This window comes from Phyllobates terribilis, unplaced genomic scaffold, assembly GCF_046119375.1.
Source record: "Phyllobates terribilis strain yellow unplaced genomic scaffold, ASM4611937v1 Scaffold_482__1_contigs__length_1377538, whole genome shotgun sequence".
In the NCBI taxonomy this organism is placed as follows: domain Eukaryota; kingdom Metazoa; phylum Chordata; class Amphibia; order Anura; family Dendrobatidae; genus Phyllobates; species Phyllobates terribilis.
This window is the reverse complement of record NW_027363242.1, coordinates 387,818-410,426: the sequence shown is the minus strand read 5'-3', so window position 1 is coordinate 410,426 and position 22,609 is coordinate 387,818. Positions and strand designations below refer to the sequence as shown.

Below are 22,609 nucleotides of genomic sequence, written 5' to 3'. Positions count from 1 at the left end.
AGCTCAGGAGGCCGGCAGCGCCCAGCTCAGGAGGCCGGCAGCGCCCAGCTCAGGAGGCCGGCAGCGCCCAGCTCAGGAGGCCGGCAGCGCTCAGCTCAGTAGACCGGCACTGGACAGCTCAGGTGGCCGGCAGCGCCCAGCTCAGGAGGCCGGCAGCGCCCAGCTCAGGAGACCGGCACCGGACAGCTCAGGAGGCCGGAACCGGACAGCTCAGGAGGCCGGCAGCGCTCAGCTCAGGAGACCGGCAGCTCCCAGCTCAGGAGGCCGGCAGCGCCTAGCTCAGGAGGAGGGCAGCGCCCAGCTCCTGCTTGGGAGCACGCAATATGTATTAAATAGAAAGCACACGCTGCCTGTCTTCTGTCTCCACATTTCTCAAGGAAGCTTTGAGTGATCTGAGACCTGAACCCACCAATCTGCAAAAAATGAAAGACAAAATTAGATGTAGAATTTAATGCCAAAGTTTAGATACTCTTAAGGGAAGGAAGGCACAATCCCCTCCTGCTAACATTTAGACTTTTTGGATGATGAATGTGCAGTAATATCTTTCCTTAGGTGCAATGTTAAATTCTATGACAACAGAAAAAATAAGAGTTCTAAGCGGCTGGTATATTATAGGGGCCAATAAAAAGTATCAACCACTAAGAATTCTCTTTTTTTTACCTTTTTATTAAATAAAAACAAGCTTCAATATATTATATTTTTAATGATTTTTCAGCCATTCTCTGTAATTCTTTAGTTCTTTTACTAAATGACCTGCAGCTTCTCATCTCCATTCTATGATTCTCTGTAACAATCATCTAAGAGGAAGCATTTTACACCTCCAATATTAGATCAGATGAAAATGCTAAAAAAAAAAAAGACAATGGCAAAAAGTAATCTAATTGCACTAAAATAATGTGTAGATTTATATGAAGATCTTACACAGAAAATAATCACAGCTTTACTGTTACTATTGTCATGTAGAGGTGAAGATTCCACATCAGTTGTAAGAAATCCAACAAATTAAAGGTTCTGGTGAAGCTGCAGAGAAATTATCATTCAAGGCTCTTTTCTACACAGGGCGATAACTATTTTGAAAAAAAAAGTATTAGCGCAAGCAAAGTTTCCCAATGACTGATGTAAAAGTGCAAATATCAAAAGATCAGTGAGAATTCGCACATTTCTCTGATCATATCATTAGGGACAACCTGAAAATGATTAAAAAAAAAGAAATCTACTCAAGTAAATCACAGAAAAAAAGGAAAAACAAATTCCAAAAATTACTGTTATAAAAATTAATATTTTAAAGAGTAAAATTTGCTAAATTGACAATTAACATTTTTACAAATTTATATTACCTAATGAATGAGACAAGGTCCATTTTTATATGTTGTTTTCTGAATTGTACACGGAAATGTTGCATTTAACTTTATAAATGGTGTTTGAGGGTATAAACTTCTTAATAAATATTTTTTTAATAATAAGTAATTTTTCATTTAATCTCTGGAGTATTACTGTACGTTTATAGGAAATACCAAATACAAGACATTTTATTACGCTCTTCTAAATGTTTCCAGAAGAGCCGAACTTCTTAGTTTCAATCTAAAAATGAAAAAAAAAATTAGATTTTTAAAATTACAAATTGTAAATCGCTTTTCTTAAATTAAATAGTTATTAAATTGGAAAATTAACTTTTAACCCCGTTCATGTAAATTAGAGGAGATATGAATAAATCATTTTCCAGCATCTTAATGACTGAAGCCCCGGTACATATCAGATTCATGTTACCCACAATCATCGATATCAAAAGATTCGGCCGATACTCTTGAAATATATTGGGGCACCAGCCAAATAAACTTTGGGGGAGGAATGTCTATCAGGCACGAATGATTTCGGACTGCCAATGGCTTTCTTCTACTGGATATATCCCACTGGTGGAGACGTCTTTTGGTGACCTTCTCATAGAGAACACAGGAATGCTCGGCATAACAAGAGGTTCTTTGCATGGGACAGACAGCCGACATAGCTGATTGGCCAAAGCCTCGTTCGGCAGTAACCTACATTATATGTCTGGAGGTCTTTAGGGTCCTATGATATCTGTTGTTGGTCACATGAGGTGAAAGCAGACCAAAATGGCCAATTTTCACTCTACAATCGATCGTCTATTATTTCAGTGAAAATAACGGTTGTTTGTTTTCACCAAACACATCACCGACAAATGGTTCAAAACAAAGATCTGGAAGGTTGGATTTTTTGGGAATGACAAACACAAGCCGGCTGTAATTCCTTTTACTTATGTACTTGAGAAAAGTTATTAAGATTAAATTGTACACCGCGTGCAGAATTATTAGGCAAATGCGTATTTTGATCACTTCGATACTTTTTATACATGTTGTCCTACTCCAAGCTGCATAGGCTTGAGAGCCAAATACCAATTAAGTAAATCTGGTGATGTGCATCTCTGTAATGAGGAGGGGTGTTGACTAATGACATCAACACCCTATATAAGGTGTGCTTAATTATTAGGCAACTTCCTTTCCTTTGGCAAAATGGGTCAGAAGAGAGATTTGACGGGCTCTGAAAAGTCCAAAATTGTGAGATGTCTTGCAGAGGGAGGCAGCAGTCTTGAAATTTCCAAACTTTTGAAGCGTGATCACTGAATAATCAAGCGTTTCATGGCAAATAGCCAACAGGGTCGCAAGAAGCGTGTTGGCCAAAAAAGGAGCAAAATAACTGCCCATGAATTGAGGAAAATCAAGCATGAAGCTGCCAAGATGCCATTCGCCACTAGTTTTGCCATATTTCAGAGCTTCAACGTTACTGGAGTATCAAAAAGCACAAGGTGTGCGATACTCAGGGACATGGCTAAGGTAAGGAAGGCTGAAAAACGACCACCTTTGAACAAGAAACATAAGATAAAACGTCAAGAACGGGTCAAGAAATATCTTAAGACTGATTTTTCAAAGGTTTCATGGACTGATGAAATGAGCGTGACTCTTGATTGGCCAGATGGATGGGCCAGAGGCTGGATCTATAAAGGGCAGAGAGCTCCACTCCGACTCAGACGCCAGCAGGGTGGAGGTGGGGTACTGGTATGGGCTGGTATCATCAAAGATGAACTTGTGGGACCTTTTAGGGTTGAGGATAGAGTGAAGCTCAACTCCCAGACTTACTGCCAGTTTCTGGAAGACAACTTTTTCAAGCAGTGGTACAGGAAGAAGTCAGTGTCGTTCAAGAAAAACATGATTTTCATGCAGGACAATGCTCCATCGCATGCATCCAACTACTCCACAGCGTGGCTGACCAGTAAAGGTCTAAAAGAAGAAAAAATAATGACATGGGCCCCTTGTTCACCTGATCTGAACCCCATAGAGAACCTGTGGTCCATCATAAAATGTGAGATCTACAGGGAGGGAAAACAGTACACCTCTGGGAACAGTGTCTGGGAGGCTGTGATGGATGCTGCATGCAATGTTGATCGAAAACAGATCAAGCAACTGACAGAATCTATGGATGGAGGCTGTTGAGTGTCATCATAAAGAAAGGTGGCTATATTCATCACTAATTTTTTTGTTTTTTGTTTTTGCATGTCAGAAATGATTATTTCTAAATTTTGTGCACTGATATTGGTTTACCTGGTGAAAATAAACAAGTGAGATGGGATTATATTTGGTTTTTATTAAGTTGGCTAACAATTCTGCACAGTAATAGTTACCGGCACAAACAGATATCCTCCAAAGATAGCCAAATCTAAGAAAAACCCACTCCAATTTCCAAAAATATTAAGCTTGGATATTTATGAGTCTTTTCAGTTGATTGAGAACATAGTTGGTGACCAATAATAAAAATAATCCTCTAAAATACAACTTACCTAATAATTCTGCACACAGTGTATAACAATGTCCTATACCAATGGTGGAGGGCAGAATTCATTACATTTATCATTTTATCCAAGGGAAAGATGAATATCTGAATATTTTCTTGAAAATGGGGACCACGAGACAAAACAATAAAAGAACCTCATGAACTCAAGTTTCCAAAGTCCGGTGTAGGGGTTCAGTCTTTAGGAACATCTTACCCCCCTTTCCCCTGATACTACAAGTTAGTCCATTGCAGGGTTTGGGGTAACCATTCACATAGTCAATGAGTATATTGCATCGCTGTATAAAAATGAGCAGGTGGCACCCCTAAATAATATGGAGTATTCAGTGATTTATAATAAAGACATTATAAATCACTAAAGATAAAAAAAACCTATACATTAGCCTGTGGATGTCAGACGTAATAAGATTGTATCCAAAAGTCACACTGCGGCAACCAATTAAAAATCTAATGCCTCCTTAATAATATTATAGATGGAAGCAGGAGAAAAACTTAGATGATGAAACCAAGGACAAAGTATAAAATATATATATATATATTCATCCAAATATATTGAATAATGGGTTGGAGTGGGAAGAGCCAAAACCATCAATGTGGAATATATTAGTTTACAGGATTATTAATTACAATATATATTTAAAAGAAATGATTGGTAATTTGGTCTGTAAGTGACTTTATTTATACAAACTCACGAAAGGTAAGATCTTCAGTCAAGGCTCAAACTTTTGTCCCTATGGGCTGTTTATTTCCTTTTTGGCCTCAGCATTACCTATGTGACTGATAATTGTTAATACACAAGGGGCCACATGGTATACACTATAGATATACACGCTATACATGACAAAGGATGTTTTAAGGATGGATCACACCCAAAGACTGAAACTTTGTGTATTCATACAGCTATTGTCTTTATTGATCAAGGTCTTTCAATAACAGTTAAGATGTTACCAGCAATGGGCTCCATCTTATTTTGGGGGTATTAACATAACAAAGCCTGAGGTGGGGTGAGCACCATTTATCAAGGCTCCTTCCCTGGTCCAGGGTCTCATCAGATCTAATATTGGCATCTGTGAGACATAAACTCAAATCTCCAACCCTGGGAAACCATCAACATGCCAACACCCCACGTGTTCAGTATTGAGCAGATACTGCAGATGGACTCCAAAATGGACGATGGTCCAGGAGAGGATACAAGTGCACAGTGTGACCCAAAGATGACACCAGGTCAAGAGGAGAAAACTGGGGAAAAGAAGAAGAATTACCAGCGATACCCCAAACCTCCATACTCTTACCTGGCCATGATTGCGCTGGTGATACAATGTGTCCCAGACAAGAAGCTGAAGCTGTCGCAGGTAAGAGAACGATGTTATAAAGGAATAGGTTAGTGGGATATTGACTTAGGACACCTAGCGGGGGACAACAAATCTTTTAAGACTGTACTTCTGCTAAGTGGATACATGTTTAGTTTTGCTACATTTTTTTTAAGTCATATACACAGAAAAAATGCTAAATTTTCATAACAAGACTTTCCCGCATTGTGGAAATATACTGTTACATGTTATAACAGCCAGACACATCCAGGTTTAGAGAATTATAAGCTTATTGCTGGTTCTTCTCCCTCCATATAAATTGTAATTTTTAACGCATACTTATTATGAAAGGAGAATTCACAATTTAGGATAAATGGGGTTCCCCAGTTTGGGAAATAATAGATATGTATTCATAAGTCCCACCTACAATAACCTTCTCCTGCTGTTTTTAAGATTAGTGACCTATTATGTATAGGCTGTTTTTTGTTCAAGTTCACACCTATATATTATATATCAAGTAGTGAAAGATTATCGTCTTCAGTAAGAAGGTGTGAAAATAGGAAAAATTAATCATGATGAATGTATATTTCTGCCTGCACTAGGTCACTTTTTATGGGCACTTTACGGGCACTTTTTGTATGTTATATTTGTCAAATATGACTATTAAAGATTATCTTTCATAATAAATAGATAAAAGGGCTTTTTGTGTTAGTTGGTAAAAGATATTCCCTTTATATATGGAATCAAGACTTTGTGATCTTATGTAAATGGGGTTCCCTGACTAATGTGCAGAACGGAATTTTTTTTTTCTTTTGGCCTTCAGATTTTAGAAAAGATCAGCGACTTCTTCCCCATCTTCAATGGACGATACCAAGGATGGAAAGACTCTGTCAGACACAACCTGTCCTCTAACGACTGCTTCAGAAAGGTGAGGACTCCGTGTGGTCATTAACTGGAGTGATTCTCTTCTAATGAACATTGCTGGTTTTTACATATAAGGGGAAATTTATTAATATTGTAAAATCATCACAATGGTGCATTGGGTAAATTACATCTCTAATGACTCTCTTAGTAGATTCCAGGTTCTCCTCCATAAACCTCATCACACACAGCGCTGTTTTTCTTCTCTAATGAGGCAGGATTTTTCTTCATGTCACTAAATATTTATATCCTAAGTAACAATTTTCTATTTCATAAATCTCATCTGCTTAATATTAGTTGTCTTTTTTATAACATTTTTAAAGGATTTGACATTATTTTAGAAGGTATAACACTATTACATTTTCAGAAAAAATGCATTTCCCAATTCTAATATTACTGATAAATGTTACCTCCTAAAGACTCCTATAAACAAACTTCAAGATCCCAGTTTTCTACCAAAGTTATTATCCCATAATCATTTCTTCTGTGACCTCTATATACAGTAGTGACTTTATATTGCATAAATTTGAATTTTATTTCAACCTTTATCTGAATTTATTGAATCTTTATTTCAGGAGCCGAAGGATCCAAAACAGACTCAGGCCAAAGGGAACTTCTGGACAGTGGATGTGAGTCGGATTCCTCCAGAGGCCATGAAGCTTCAGAATACGGCGGTCAGCAGGCAGGACATCTACCACCTTGACCTGGCCCCCTTCATTATCCATGGACATCTCTACAGGCCTATAGATGACCATCATCCTTCTCTTACAAATGACACATCCCATCAGACCAGAAGCTGCTGCGCCATCCATTATTTCATCTCCAAACCCCGTATCGTCTTTTCCAATGATCCTATGGAACCTTCCTACATCTAATTCAAGCTTTGCTCATCCTAATGTATTTTTCCCTCCCAGTGTACATCCGCTTGTGCTTTACCCAAATTTCCCACCCATACCCCAGTATAACTATCCATCACCATCTAACTTTTACCCCCCCTTCCCATCTTATTCTCACCCACATTACCAAAACCCCTCTACCCTACGACAACATTTACCTCTCCCCCACATACCCTGGAAATGAATAATCCTCCCGTCAATTTCCCACCAAACTGAACAATGTTCGGTATCTCAGGATGCTCCACACACGCTGGAATCCTGACTAGAGATGAGCGTTGTTCTACTCGAACTGTTCGCCAATCTCAAATTCAAGCTGTTTTGGGCGGTGTTCGAGCCGGTCGGCGAACACGAACAATTTGAGAAAAATTCGGCTGTTCGAGGTTATGTTCGATAACTGTTCGTGCACCAAAATCATAACTGGATTTTTTCTCAGTAATGATGAAAATTAATGTTAATACGCAGTTTGAGTGTACAGCGGGGCGGGGGGAGGGGCAGGGGATGGATCTCTGCAGGAACAATGAAGATCTCCATTTTTTTTTCTCTTTCCCGCATTTGCAGTGGGGAGGTGCAATCTGTCAGCCTATCAGCAGCGCACACACGGAGCGAAGTGCTTTTTTTCACACAAGCAAGGGCATGTGTGATTGGCAGTGTATGTCACATGTCCTTGCCCTATAAGACCAAGCCATTTTCCCCGTCGCCACCATTTTCTCACTGCTGCAGCTGCGTGTTAGACGGCACCGCTGTTGCTGTGTGCGCTATACCTTGTTAATTTCAAGCCAATTTTCGCACAAATATACAGATAGCTTGGGAGTAGGGAATAGTTGTGATTGCAGTCCTTTTAAGGACTAGGTTACAGCATTTCCTACGACTTTTATCAGGCAGGTCTGTGCTCTTAAATAGATAGATTGTGGGAGTAAAGACTAATTGTAATTGGAGTCCTTTTCAGGACTAGGTTACATCAGTTCCTATCAGTTTTTGCCAGGCAGGTCTGTGCCAGTGCTGTGCAAGTTTTTTTCACAGCATTTGGCTGAATCTAGCAAAGCTAATCCTTTTTGGCCTATTGCAGAGTGTGTTAGTCAGTGGAGCAGCCTATCTGTGTTGCAAGATATACCACCTGTGTATAGAATACCAATTTTTTTACTGCACCTAGTGAAGTAAAATCTTTTGGGCATAGCATCATTCTATTAGTCCATCTATACTGACCTCCATCAGGTTGCAAACTGAATATAATTTTTTTCTGCATCTAGCTCTGAAAAAATATTTGGGCTTCTAGCAGTGTGTGGGACTTGTTCTATTAGTCCATCTATACTGACCTCCATCAGGTTGCAAATTAAAAATAATTTTTTTCTGCATCTAGCTCTGAAAAAATATTTGGGCTTCTAGCAGTGTGTGGGACTTGGTCTATTAGTCCATCTATACTGACCTCCATCAGGTTGCAAATTAAAAATAATTTTTTTCTGCATCTAGCTCTGAAAAAATATTTGGGCTTCTAGCAGTGTGTGGGACTTGGTCTATTAGTCCATCTATACTGACCTCCATCAGGTTGCAAATTAAAAATAATTTTTTTCTTCATTTATCTCTGAAAAAATATTTGGGCTTCTAGCAGCGTGTGGGACTTGTTCTATTAGTCCATCTATACTGACCTCCATCAGGTTGCAAATTAAAAATAATTTTTTTCTGCATGTAGCTCTGAAAAAATATTTGGGCTTCTAGCAGTGTGTGGGACTTGGTCTATTAGTCCATCTATACTGACCTCCATCAGGTTGCAAATTAAAAATAATTTTTTTCTGCATCTAGCTCTGAAAAAATATTTGGGCTTCTAGCAGTGTGTGGGACTTGGTCTATTAGTCCATCTATACTGACCTCCATCAGGTTGCAAATTGAATAAAAAAATTTTCTGCATGTAGCTCTGAAAAAATATTTGGGCTTCTAGCAGTGTGTGGGACTTGGTCTATTAGTCCATCTATACTGACCTCCATCAGGTTGCAAATTGAATAAAAAAAATTTCTGCATCTAGCTCTGAAAAAATATTTGGGCTTCTAGCGGTGTGTGGGACTTGGTCTATTAGTCCATCTATACTGACCTCCATCAGGTTGCAAATTAAAAATAATTTTTTTCTGCATCTAGCTCTGAAAAAATATTTGGGCTTCTAGCAGTGTGTGGGACTTGGTCTATTAGTCCATCTATACTGACCTCCATCAGGTTGCAAATTAAAAATAATTTTTTTCTGCATCTAGCTCTGAAAAAATATTTGGGCTTCTAGCAGTGTGTGGGACTTGGTCTATTAGTCCATCTATACTGACCTCCATCAGGTTGCAAATTAAAAATAATTTTTTTCTTCATTTATCTCTGAAAAAATATTTGGGCTTCTAGCAGCGTGTGGGACTTGTTCTATTAGTCCATCTATACTGACCTCCATCAGGTTGCAAATTAAAAATAATTTTTTTCTGCATCTAGCTCTGAAAAAATATTTGGGCTTCTAGCAGTGTGTGGGACTTGGTCTATTAGTCCATCTATACTGACCTCCATCAGGTTGCAAATTAAAAATAATTTTTTTCTGCATCTAGCTCTGAAAAAATATTTGGGCTTCTAGCAGTGTGTGGGACTTGGTCTATTAGTCCATCTATACTGACCTCCATCAGGTTGCAAATTAAAAATAATTTTTTTCTTCATTTATCTCTGAAAAAATATTTGGGCTTCTAGCAGCGTGTGGGACTTGTTCTATTAGTCCATCTATACTGACCTCCATCAGGTTGCAAATTAAAAATAATTTTTTTCTGCATGTAGCTCTGAAAAAATATTTGGGCTTCTAGCAGTGTGTGGGACTTGGTCTATTAGTCCATCTATACTGACCTCCATCAGGTTGCAAATTAAAAATAATTTTTTTCTGCATCTAGCTCTGAAAAAATATTTGGGCTTCTAGCAGTGTGTGGGACTTGGTCTATTAGTCCATCTATACTGACCTCCATCAGGTTGCAAATTGAATAAAAAAATTTTCTGCATCTAGCTCTGAAAAAATATTTGGGCTTCTAGCAGTGTGTGGGACTTGGTCTATTAGTCCATCTATACTGACCTCCATCAGGTTGCAAATTGAATAAAAAAAATTTCTGCATCTAGCTCTGAAAAAATATTTGGGCTTCTAGCGGTGTGTGGGACTTGGTCTATTAGTCCATCTATACTGACCTCCATCAGGTTGCAAATTAAAAATAATTTTTTTCTGCATCTAGCTCTGAAAAAATATTTGGGCTTCTAGCAGTGTGTGGGACTTGGTCTATTAGTCCATCTATACTGACCTCCATCAGGTTGCAAATTAAAAATAATTTTTTTCTGCATCTAGCTCTGAAAAAATATTTGGGCTTCTAGCAGTGTGTGGGACTTGGTCTATTAGTCCATCTATACTGACCTCCATCAGGTTGCAAATTAAAAATAATTTTTTTCTTCATTTATCTCTGAAAATATATTTGGGCTTCTAGCAGCGTGTGGGACTTGTTCTATTAGTCCATCTATACTGACCTCCATCAGGTTGCAAATTAAAAATAATTTTTTTCTGCATCTAGCCCAGCCAATAGTTTTGGCCTAATACCACAGTTTGGCCACTCAGCTCTGCTCGGTTACCATCCATTGTTTTTTTGTGCAAACAACTCCAGAGTTGTGAATTAGTTAACCACCAAAATGAGTGGAAAAAGGCCTGCTGCTGGTGGAAAGGGGAATAGGCGTGTTGGGAAGGGGAAAAAAGGTTGTGTCCGTGGGGTAGGTGCAGAAGAAAGACCATCTTCCAGCCAAACTAAAATGTCTACTTCTTTTAGCGGACAATGTGATAAGATCCCTTTCTTACGGCCACGCCAATCGCTACAAATTCCAGATGAGGCACAAAAACAGCAGGTGCTTCAACGGATATCAAGTGCTCCTTTAAGTGGGCTCTCCTCCACATCAACTTCAACATCACAAATACTCCAGTCCTCAAAGGTGTCACCCAAATCGCACTTGCTTCCTCACAGCTCCCAAATCTCCAGCTGCCCGTCTGAGTATGAGGTAGAACAGATGGTTGAGTCTGCAGAGCTGTTTACTCATACTATAGCCTGGGAATCAGAGGTCGACTCCAGCGCTTCTGTGAATCCAGACGAGGAAATGATCTGCACTGATGCCCAGAATCTTTATGAGTCGTATCCAGGACCAGACGCAGAAGGTTCTGACCATAATGTAGACCCTCATTCCCAAACTGTAACTCCTGTTGGTGGAGACAATGAGGAAGACGATGATAAGACTCAAATACCTGATTGGAGCGACAACTTTAGTTTTTTGTCAGGGCAGGAACAGGTTGGCTCTGAGGACGACGGGTGTGATAACGCACAGGGTGATGATGATGAGGTCGGAGATCCCACTTACTGTCAACCCACAGTCAGCCAAGAGATGAGGTCAGAAGAGGAGGTGGAGGAAGATGCTAGTGACGACGAGGTCAGGTTGCGCCTTCCTGGACAGAGACGTAGTACTGGAAGCACGTCAACAACTGCATCCTCAAACACAACTCTGTCTCTCACCACAAGTCGTGGTGGCTCTTCAGGTCGCATGGGTGCTAAGCCTTGCATAGCCTGGGCATTTTTTCAGTTCGATAAAGATGACCCAACTCGTGTTATCTGTAACATTTGTCAGCAAAAGCTAAGTAGAGGCCAAAAAATACATAGTTTGAGTACTTCATGCATGAACCGGCACATGGACATGAAGCATAAGTTGCAGTGGGAAGCTCAGTGTGGTACAATGCGGCCTAGCCGGCCGGGCCAATCACCGTCTGCCATATCTTGTGCATCCGCGGCCTCTTCATCCTCTGTGACTGGGGGGACAGCAGTCACACCTGTTTTGGGGCGCAGACCTGCCACCTCTTTACCCGCAACAGCCAGCGTGATTGGCAGGTCATCATTTTCTTTGGAGGTGGTAACACCAGCTGGTGTTGAGCGCTGTCCGACATCGATAGCACCACCTTTGGATCAAGGCAACCTAACATGTCCGCCTGCATCTTCCTCACAGACCGGCAGTTTGCCGGGGACACCCTTATCAACCTCGTCTAAGCACAATAGCCAGCCCTCGGTCCCTCAGATGTGGACAAGTAAAAGACCATTTCCTCCTAGCCATGAGAAAGCTAAGAGGTTGAATTTCACCATCTGCAAGCTCTTGGCTACAGAAATGCTGCCTTTCCGCCTGGTGGACACAGAGGATTTTCGAGACCTTATGTCCGTCGCAGTGCCCCAGTACCAGATGCCCAGTCGGCACTACTTCTCAAAGAAAGGTGTGCCTGCGCTCCACCAGCATGTCGCACACAACATCACCGCTTCTTTGAGAAACTCTGTGTGTGACAGGGTGCATTTCACCACAGACACTTGGACGAGTAGGCATGGACAGGGGCGTTACATGTCGCTGACTGGGCACTGGGTAACTATGGTGACAGCAGGACAAGGGGCTGCTGTCCAAGTCTTGCCGTCCCCACGAGTTGTGCGTCAATCCTCTTTATGTCAAAGTTCCTCCACTGCTTCTGCCTCCTCAACCTCCTCTCGGTCTTCCACCTGCACCCAAAACCTGTCTGGTCATGCCACAAGCTTTCTAACTGCGCAGAAGGGATCCTGCACACCTCCTTACTATGCTGGCAGTAGGGCTCAACGTCATCAGGCGGTTTTTACATTGAAATGTCTGGGAAATGTGAGTCACACAGCTGAGGAGTTGTGGTCAGCTCTGGAGAACCAATTTCATGAATGGTTGTCTCCACTGGACCTGAAACCAGGGAAGGCCGTGTGCGACAATGCTGCAAACCTGGGTGCGGCCCTTCGCCGGGGCAATGTCACACACGTGCCTTGTATGGCTCACGTGTTGAACCTGGTTGTCCAGCAATTTTTAGCCCACTATCCCAGACTAGATGGCCTTCTGCAGAGGGCACGGTCGCTGTGTGCTCACTTCCGCCGTTCGCATCCCGCAGCTCAGCGACTTACATCTCTACAGAAGTCGTTGGGCCTGCCACTTCACCGGCTAAAATGCGATGTGCCTACCCGGTGGAATTCAACTCTGCACATGTTGCAGCGACTGTGGCAGCACCGACAAGCCCTGGTGCAATACGTTCTGACGTATAGCCTGGGCCAACGAGATTCAGAGGTGGGGCAAATCACGCTGGAGGAGTGGTCTCAGATCAGGAACCTATGCACCCTTCTGCACAGTTTTGAAATGGCGACGAAGATGTTTAGTGCTGACGATGCCATTATCAGCATGACTATTCCGGTGATTTACATGCTGGAGCACATGTTAAACAGAATTCGGAGTCAGGTGGTGGCACAAGAGGAGGTGGAGGAAGTAGAGGAGGAGGAGTTGTATGCGGAAGGGCTAACATCTGCAAGGTCCAGACGGTCGGCAGCACCAAGGCGGCAGGCATGTGAGGGTGGGGGAGATGGTTTTACCAGGGCGCATGGTAGCAGCCAAACTAGTGAGGAAGGTGCAGGAGCCCAGGAAGAAGTGGAGGACGAACTGATGGAAGACTCATCAGATGAGGGAGACCTTGATCACATTTCTGTTGTGCGAGGTTGGGGGGAGAGGACAGAGGAAGGAAGCATGATTGTTACCTCGCCACCAACACAACAGGGACTTGGTGCTCCTGGATGCGCAACACACATGAGTGCCTTCTTGCTGCACTACCTGCAACATGACCCTCGAATTGTGAGAATTAGAAATAATCCTGACTACTGGGTTGCCACACTGTTAGATCCCCGGTACAAAAGTAAATTTGCAGAAATTATTCCTGCCATAGAAAGGGATGCACGCATGCAGGAGTATCAGCAGAGACTGTTGCAGAATCTTACATGTGCTTTTCCACAAAATACCAGTGGTGCACGTAGTGAATCTCACAGTTCCAACTTGCCAACCGTGGGACCGTCAGGTGTTCAGCACTCAAACCGTAACAGAACCACAGTATCTGCTGGTAACATCAATTTTGCGGAATCATTTCACCACTTTTTTAGCCCATCCTTTGCAAGGCCACAGGAGACAAGAAGTCTGACACATAGTCAACGCCTAGAGACGATGGTACAGGAGTATCTCCAAGTAAACATTGAAGCCACGACTGTGTCACTGGACCCTTGCTCTTTTTGGGCTTCCAATCTGGATAAATGGCCGGAGCTAGCCACTTACGCCTTGGAGATCTTGTCATGCCCCGCAGCCAGCGTTCTGTCTGAACGTGTGTTCAGCGCTGCTGGTGGTGTGCTGACAGATAAGCGCACGCGGCTCTCCACTGATAATGTAGACAGACTCACTTTCATAAAGATGAACAAATCATGGATCCGAAACGACTTTTCTACCCCTGTGTCATCCTGGGGAGAGTAAAAGCTTGATGATTGGTTAAAATCACCCTACCAACCGTTTTAAGCTTTCAAATTACTAATCATGTTTATCTGTATCTTGACTGGAAAATAATTTGGGCTTTGTAGCAGTGTGCAGCACTGATCCTATTAGGCCATCTATAATAAGCTTCACCAGATTTAAAATTAAAAATAATTTTTAGCTGCATCTAGCCCTGAAAATAATTTTGGGGCTCCGAGATGCGCAAGACACATAAGTGCCTTCTTGCTGCACTACCTGCAGCATGACCCTCATATTGTCAGAATTCGAAGTAATCATGACTACTGGGTTGCCACACTCTTAGATCCCCCAAACTTTTCGATCAACCTTTTCATTTTAATAAAGACCAAAAAAATGGTCATTTTTGAAATTATAAGCATTAGCAGGTTGTTAGAAACTGAAATCAAACAGTTTTCAACTCAAAACTTTATTCTAGGTGATGTTACATTTTCACATAGGACCCCTTGTTCGAAAGGAGCTTCTGAACTCTCTCGTCCATTGAATTTGTCAGGTTTTGGATGGTTTCTGCTTCAATTGTTTTGCATGAGGACAGAATACCCTCCCAGAGCTGTTGCTTAGATGTGAACTGCCTCCCGCCATCATAGACACTCCTTTTAATGATGCTCCAAAGGTTCTGAATGGGGTAGAGGTCAGGGGAGCATGGGGGTCACACCATAAGTTTGTCCCCTTTTATGCCCATATCAGCCAGAGATGCAGATGTTTTATGTGCAGCATGAGATGGTGCATTATCATGCAGAAAAATGATCTTGCTGTGAAATACACGGTTCTTCTTCTTGAACCATGGCAGGAAGTGCTGTTTGAGAAAATCCACATACATTATGGAGTTCATCTTTAGCGCCTTCAGGGATCCTAAAGGGGCCGACAATCTCTCTCCCCATGATTCCAGCCCAAAACATTACTCCACCTCCTCCTTGTCGGCGCTGTAGCCGTGTTTGCGTGGGGTGTCCATCAACCAGCCATCCTCCACTCCATTCATCTGGACCATCGAGCGCTGCACGGCACTCATCCGTGAACAAAACAGTTTTGAAATCAGTCTTCATGTAATGTTTGGCCCACTGGAGCCGTTTCTGCTTGTGTGAAGTGGATAGAGGAGGTCGACAGGATGGCATATGCACAGCTGCAAACCTCTGAAGGACCCTGCATCTTGTTGTTCGGGGGACGTTGGAGGCACAAGCAGCTTCAAAAACTTGTCTGCTGCTATGACAAGGCTTTTTTGCCGCTGCTGTTTCAACCTGACGTAATTGCCTGTAGGAAAGAGTCCTCAATTTGCCCTTATCAGCACGCACACGTGTGTACTGTGAATCAGCTACATACTTCTTGATTGCCAAGACACTTCATCCTGATCATCGCACAATGTTGATTGTAGTCATGCCTTGACCTAAACACTCCACAATTTGTTGCTTCTCAGCAGCCGACACATCCTTTTTCTTTCCCATTTTGGCAGAAAATGTAGGCTGCTTAATAATGTGAGAGAGCCTTCTTAAGTAGTCTTGCCTTTCATTGGACACACCTGCCAAACTAATTAGCACAGGTGTCTGCAATTGCTTACAGTGATATAAAGAGCCCTGACACACATCACCATCAATGAGTTTAACTGACAAACAAACAAATTCTTCCCTTATCACTCCTAAACACTTTTTGCATAATAATTTGGAACGCGGTGTACATGTGCTTTTCCACAAAACACCAGTGGTTCACGTAGTGAATCTTACAGTTCTAACTTGCCAACCGTGGTCTGTATGGAATTGTTCAATAAAGGGCCCAAAATTAAGATAACATAGATGGGAGAGGTCTCTATGAATAGGAATTCCTAAGTATTTGATACCCTGTGAGGGCCAGGCAAAGGGAAAGTTGGACTGGATGGAATCCTATATGGATTTAGGGAGGGAGACATCGAGGGCCTCAGACTTCGCTGCATTGATTTTAAAATTTTACCATGTAACAAAGTGATCTATTTCAGCCATAACAGCAGGGATGGATATATGTGATTGAGTGATATATACTAGGACATCATCAGCAAATAGAGAGCACTTGTACTCGGTGCCTCCCACCTCAATCCACCTAATATTGGGGTTATGGCGAATTGATGAGAGCAGGTGCTCCGTCACTAGGATGTATAAGAGAGGGGACAGAGGACATCCCTGCCTTGTCCCATTGGTGATTGTGAAAGGTGATGAAAATGTTCTGACGCACCCCCTGGGCCTTGGGACACCCGGAGCCGGACACTTTTTGGTGGATGCTGGTGGTTGTAGTCTTCGTGGCGGCGATCCGGTTCCGTGGCTCAGGGCGGTCAAACCAGTGGCGGAACTATTTATGTGGTTTTGATGTTTAAATGTCCGACTACGCCACCCGTGGATTGCGGTCAGAGTGAACCGCCGCTACAGGGCAGACCGCTAAGGCTGGTGTTGTGGGTGCAGCAGAGCGTAGCATAACTCCCCACGGGAGGAGTATAGCCTCAGGGCAGTGTATGCGGAGGATGGGGGTGATGGTGCAGGGCAGCAGCAGTAACGACACGGAGTCAGTGATGCAGTTCAGGGCCTTTACTCACAGTTCTTATTATCCAGACCACGTCTGCAGGTAACGGCTGCCCACGTCGTACTGTGCTCACCAGGTGAGGGGCTCAGACAACTCCCAGATAACTTTGGAGCGCTTCACAGGACCCCCTTTGTGTGTCCTTTGTCTGGCCTTTCTTACCAACACTTCTGTCCGGCTGCCTCGGGCCTCCTCTTGGTAAACTTGGCGCCAGTTTCCCTGACCCTATGTGGTGCCTTCCTAGCGGGTGGAGCAAGGGGCTGCGCCACATAAAATGTCAGAGCCTCCGGTTTCTAGCTGAGGGTCGTTTCCTGCCTCCACTAGTTCGGGGACCGGTCTCCCCCTTTGGCCTGACCCCTCCATGCAGGTGGATTCGGGCGTGCGGTGGCGACTCGCCCGTCCGCACCCCTGGGATCCCTTCATTCCTCGTTCCTGGAGCCTTCTCCGCTCCTCTTCCTTCCTTCTCCCTCTTGCAGGCCTGGGCCTCTGTTACTAGGCCCGCCTCCGGAGCAGAGCTCATGGAGAGCCCCTGCTCCCTGCCACTTCTGCTCAGACTTCTCTGCACTGAACTAAGATGGTGCCCACCTTTTATACTCCCTTCTCAATGCACCCAGGAACTGCTTCCTCCCTGCTCCTGCACTGCAGGGTTCCCCTTCCTCAGTGTTCCCTCCCCCCACTCCAGCCAGGGACAGGGACTGTCGTGCCCATCTCAGGGGCATATTGGTCGCCCTGCCCCACGGCAATGTGGTGTAATGCATGCAGGTGTCGGGTCCTGATCCACACTCCATCCTTATCTGAGAGTGAGATATCACACCTCTGGGTGAGGTGCAATACGTCTGTAGCAACCGAGCCCTCGGTGCTACAGTTCCATTTATCTTCAGCCTAGGTGACGTATTGTGATACAGGGCCGTGATTTTGGCTATAAAAGGGTCCCCTAGACCCCTACCCCAAGCTTTTTAAGAGAATCATATATGGCGTGCCAGGAGACTCTATGGAATGCTTTCTCAGCATCCAACGAGAGTATCTACTTACAAATTTTTAACTGCATCTAGCCCAGGAAATACTTTGTGCCTAGTAGCAGTGTCTGCTAGTCAGCGGATTATCCCGGCTGTTAAGCAAGCTACACCACCTGTAGTTTGGACACTTAATTTTTTCAAAGGAAATGCTTCGGGACCACGGGATACTTAGTGAAGAGCATCAGGAGGCACCCCAAGGCATAGGGGCTGGGACTGGCACTAGGATGCCTTGCGGTGGACAGCCGAGCTCGATCCTTATAAAAGCTTTTTAACTGCAGCAGCTTTAGTGGACGCTACTGGAGCTGGAATTACGCGGCTGCTGGCATGAGACTTGCCCTCCAATAGATCCTTGTAAATGGATTTAAAGTGTATTCATTCAAATTAGAGGGACAATTTAAATTAAAAAGCTTAGAGCTGCCTCCACCACAGGGGGGCTCTCTCGACCCACCAGCGGACAGGCACCAGTATTGGGAGAGGGGGGCTGGCCGTCAGGGTTCACCGCGGCTCTGGCACAAACCCGGCGACACGGAGGTGGCACGGGCAGGAGCGGACTGGCCGTCTCGGCTTCTCACTTTTTGGATTTTAGAAGGGCATGACATGCCTATATCTGTGTCTCCCCCTCCTTTTACTCCTCCACCTCTTTTCTTTTCGCATGACTATATGTACTTGTCACTTTTCCATGTGTTAGTTGTGTCTTCTGAGCAGTTTGTCAGCTTTTGGACACCTTTGAAGGTGTTTTCTATGTGTTTCTATGTGTTTTTGTTTGCCTGCCATTGGTTTTAACGGTGTTCGAAGGTGTTCGACGAACAGTTCGACGAACAGTTCGGCGAACACACGGGTGTTCGACGAACCGAACCGAACTCGAACACTACGGGGGTGGCTCAACACTAATCCTGACCCACCAAGGTCCATACAGGGACCACCAAGGACACTTTAAGCTTTTGTAAATAGTTGTTAGTTGTTTGCTTATATTTGTTGTTTTACTCTTAATAAACTGCTTTTCACTATATACAATTACTCTGATTCTTTATATGTAAATGGGAGTGTAAAGCTTCCCCAAGGAAATGAAAGTTCTATTTGGTCAACTATCTTTGTAAGATTCCAGGTTTAGTAATTTTGGGTCAATATCTCCAGACAAATTCTTGTAAAGACATTTATTGTTTCCAAATATAACCAGAGACGCAGAGGACCAGTATGGACGGATTGTCTCTCTCCATTTAGAACTGATATTTGGCTCATTATTAATAAGGATGGGCGGACCCGTGGATGTTTGGGTCTGTCAAGTTCAGCCGAACTTTATAACAAACCAAAACGGTACCCAAACTTGAACCTAAACCCCATTCAAATGAATGGGGGGCCCAAATTTCCGGCAGTTCCCATGCTGTCTTCTGTTTGACAGTGTGGTAAACACAGACTCTGACCTGCAATAACCTTAATGATTTCACCGCTGGTCACAGCTGCAGGGTATCACAGTTCCCACGCTGTCACACAGAGGACAGCATGTGAACCAACAGCTGTGACGGGCAGGGACAAGGTTACCATCGGTGAGATGACTACTACTGTCATCAGCGTCGCCTGCTGTCACTAAGAGAATTTACCAGCTGGCGCCTGTGCATAGAGGTAGCTGTCCGTTTTGCCTTTGCTAGTTATAAGTGATAAGCGAGCGTGCTCGCCCGAGCATCTCACTGCTCGAGATGCTCGGTGCTTGCAGAGTATTTCCGGGATTGCTCAGCGGGAGCTCGGGTCTCTTCCCTGAACATGTAGGGATTGTCTGCCACACAAAGTAATGCCGCAGCCATGTTGGTTGTGGCATTACAGAGATTGGCTGGCCGCACAACGTCATCAGGTCTATATCAGGCCTGGCGCCGCCATGCTCATCACAGTCTAATCCGGAATCAGACAGTGTAGGAAGAGGTGCTGCTGAGCTAGGGAGAGATTTGCTTGTTTCTTAGTTAGTGTAGGTATACCAGCATAAATTATTCACATACTCATCTCAACTAACAGTCCTTCTGAGGACTAATCCAGCTGCATAGATATCAGTGCTAGGCAGGAAGGCAGTGTATGTGGCAGACAACAGTGCATATAGCAAGAGGATCCATTCCAGTTCAGTCAGCTTCTTTCAGGAAGTGGTGGAGGCGGAGCCTGCAGCGAGCTGAGTGCAGTGTGCTTCCTGAACTGTGTGCTGCTGTGGAGAGAGCTCCTGGGAAGGGAGGTAATCTTTTCCATCTGGGACTTTTTGTCTGCCCCCTTCCCAGGAAACAAGGGTCATAGTGGGACTGGCCTCCGGGGCTGGGTGGGAGGAACACCAACCAGGCTAAGGCGACAACATCAGGCCGAGGCAGCAAGGGGTCTGCCATGAGGACCCGGAGGACCCCCGAGGCTACGACCGTGGCGGCTCCTCCCTCCGGAGGTGGGTCGAGTGCCAGCAGAGGTGCTGCAGCGGTGCCCCCTGATTGGGGTACCAAGGTGGCGAGGGAGGCAACCGTCACCTATGCCTCCCGTATCCATGCGCACCTCTGTGAGTAGAATCATAGAATGGTAGAGTTGGAAGGGACCTCCTGGGTCATCTGGTCCAACCCCCTGCTCAAAGCAGGATTCACTAGATCATCTCAGACAGATGTCTGTCCAGCCTCTGTTTGAAGACGTCCATTGAAGGGGAACTCACCACCTCTCGTGGCAGCCTGTTCCACTCATTAATCACCCTAACTGTCAAAAAGTTTTTTCTAATATCTAATCTGTGTCTCCTCCCATTTAGTTTCATCCCATTGCTTCTAGTCTTTCCTTGTGCAAATGAGAATAAAGATGATCCTTCTACAATGTGACAGCCCTTGACATATTTGTAGACAGCTATTAAGTCTCCTCTCAGTCTTCTTTTTTGCAAGCTAAACGTTTTTTGCAAGCTAAACATTGAGGACACCTCAAAGAAGCTAAGTTCCCTCTGGGGGGAGTTGAGGGTAGCTCAGGAGAGGTCCGAAAGGGCCTCTGGCAGCAAGAAGCCTGAGCTATCCGCCGCGGTCCGGAAGATCAGGCAAGCCATCCGTGAGCTGGAGGACCGCCGTGGTACCATCTTGGCAGGCAGTGGACCGTTCAAGGAGAAGCTGGAGAACGGTGACCGGTTCAGAGCCATGACCGGTGGGGCTCTGGAGGGGTCGCAGGGCCCCGGCCAGGCGGTGGAGGAGGAGGAAGAAGAGGTATGCGTGGAGGAGGTCGCACCCTACCCACCGCCTGGTGGCCTGGTAAGTGATCTCCAGGCATCGCATAGCGGGATAGCCCCTGAGCAGATGGCTCTCCCGTCTGATTCTAGCCCTTCAGAGGGCAGCGGGAGCGAGGGGGAGGATGGGAGTAGCAGCAGTGAGGGGGGCTGCCTTATCATGCAGCAGATCCAGCAGATCGAGTCCCCGGTACGTTTTGGTCAGCTTACGTTCGGGGATGAGATCTGCGAGGATGAGGCACCCGGGAGGGGGACGAAGAGAAAAGTAAAAAAAAAAGAAAAAAGAAAACATCTATTGCACATAAATTTGTGTATGTCCCCCTCTCTGGGGCCCCCCTGTCCCGTTGTGCGGCACCCGCCACCCACCCCGGCTTGGACTCTGTTGTGGGTCCACAGCGAGGGAGCGGGGAGAACATAGGCCATGGCACGCAGAGCGCTGCCTCTGTTTGTGGTAATGGAGGCAGTGGGTCCGAGGTGTCTGATATGGAGCATGGCGTGGAGGACGGCCCGACGGTGGGTGTCATTGGTGGTGGTGCTCGTGCTGGAGCCCCTGTAAAAAGGGGGTCTGGCCTGGCACCTGGTGGTCCTGCTGGCGTGCAGGAGGCGGCGTGTACATCTGCCGCTGCCTCCTGCGCTGCCGGCGGCGCACCGACAGCCGGGGCCGCGTCTCCGGCGGCGTGTGCTGGGGTGTCTGGGTCCCTCACACACGGATCCACTAAAAAATCTGGATCACTTTTAGGGACCCAGAAACCTGGTAAGGTAAAGGGCGCGGGGCCTGCGGCTCCGGCAGAGCCGGCTCATAAGCGTAAGGTGGGGCTTGCTCCCCTGGCAAAATCCGTGGCGAGGTCGGGGCCCCCTGCGCAGGGGCCCAGTAATGGGTCAGCGCGGGGGGGCTCCACCGCCGCTGGGTGCCGAGGGGGAGTGGCCTAGCCTGGGGCCGGCCGCCGGAGCTGGGGTGGCCAGGCTTTTTGTGGCAAAAGGTGTGACGGTAGGGGGTGCTATGCCCCTGAGAGCTGGTGCCGCTGGTCCAGGGACCCCTGTGAGTAGACCCGGTTCTGGGTCGGCTTCGGGGGTCCCGGCGCGGCCGGCTTCGGGGGGCGTGGCCTCCCAGCCGTCCACGGCACCAGTGGGAGTGGCCTCTGGGGCCCCCACCGTGCTGCCTGGTGCGGGGGCGTGGCCTCACAGCCGTCCACGGCGCCAGTGGGAGTGGCCTCTGGGGCCCCCACCGTGCTGCCTGGTGCGGGGGGCGTGGCCTCTCTGTCATCCACGGCACCGGTGGGAGTGGCCTCTGGGGCCCCCACTGTGCTGCCTGGTGCGGGGGGCGTGGCCTCCCTGTCACCCACGGCACTGGTGGGAGTGGCCTCCGGGGCCCCCACCGTGCTGCCTGGTGCGGGGGGCGTGGCCTTACAGACAAAACCCGCTCTGCCCAAAAAGGGGCGGGGCTTAGCGTTGGCAGCTGCTGGGAGCAGTGGT

General features: G+C 45.6%; 1 pseudogene; it reads left to right on the top strand.

Moving 5' to 3' along the window:
• Window positions 1–4,973: 4,973 nt before the first annotated feature.
• LOC141229495 (forkhead activin signal transducer 3-like) lies at window positions 4,974–7,172 on the top strand (annotated as a pseudogene).
• Window positions 7,173–22,609: the final 15,437 nt, after the last annotated feature.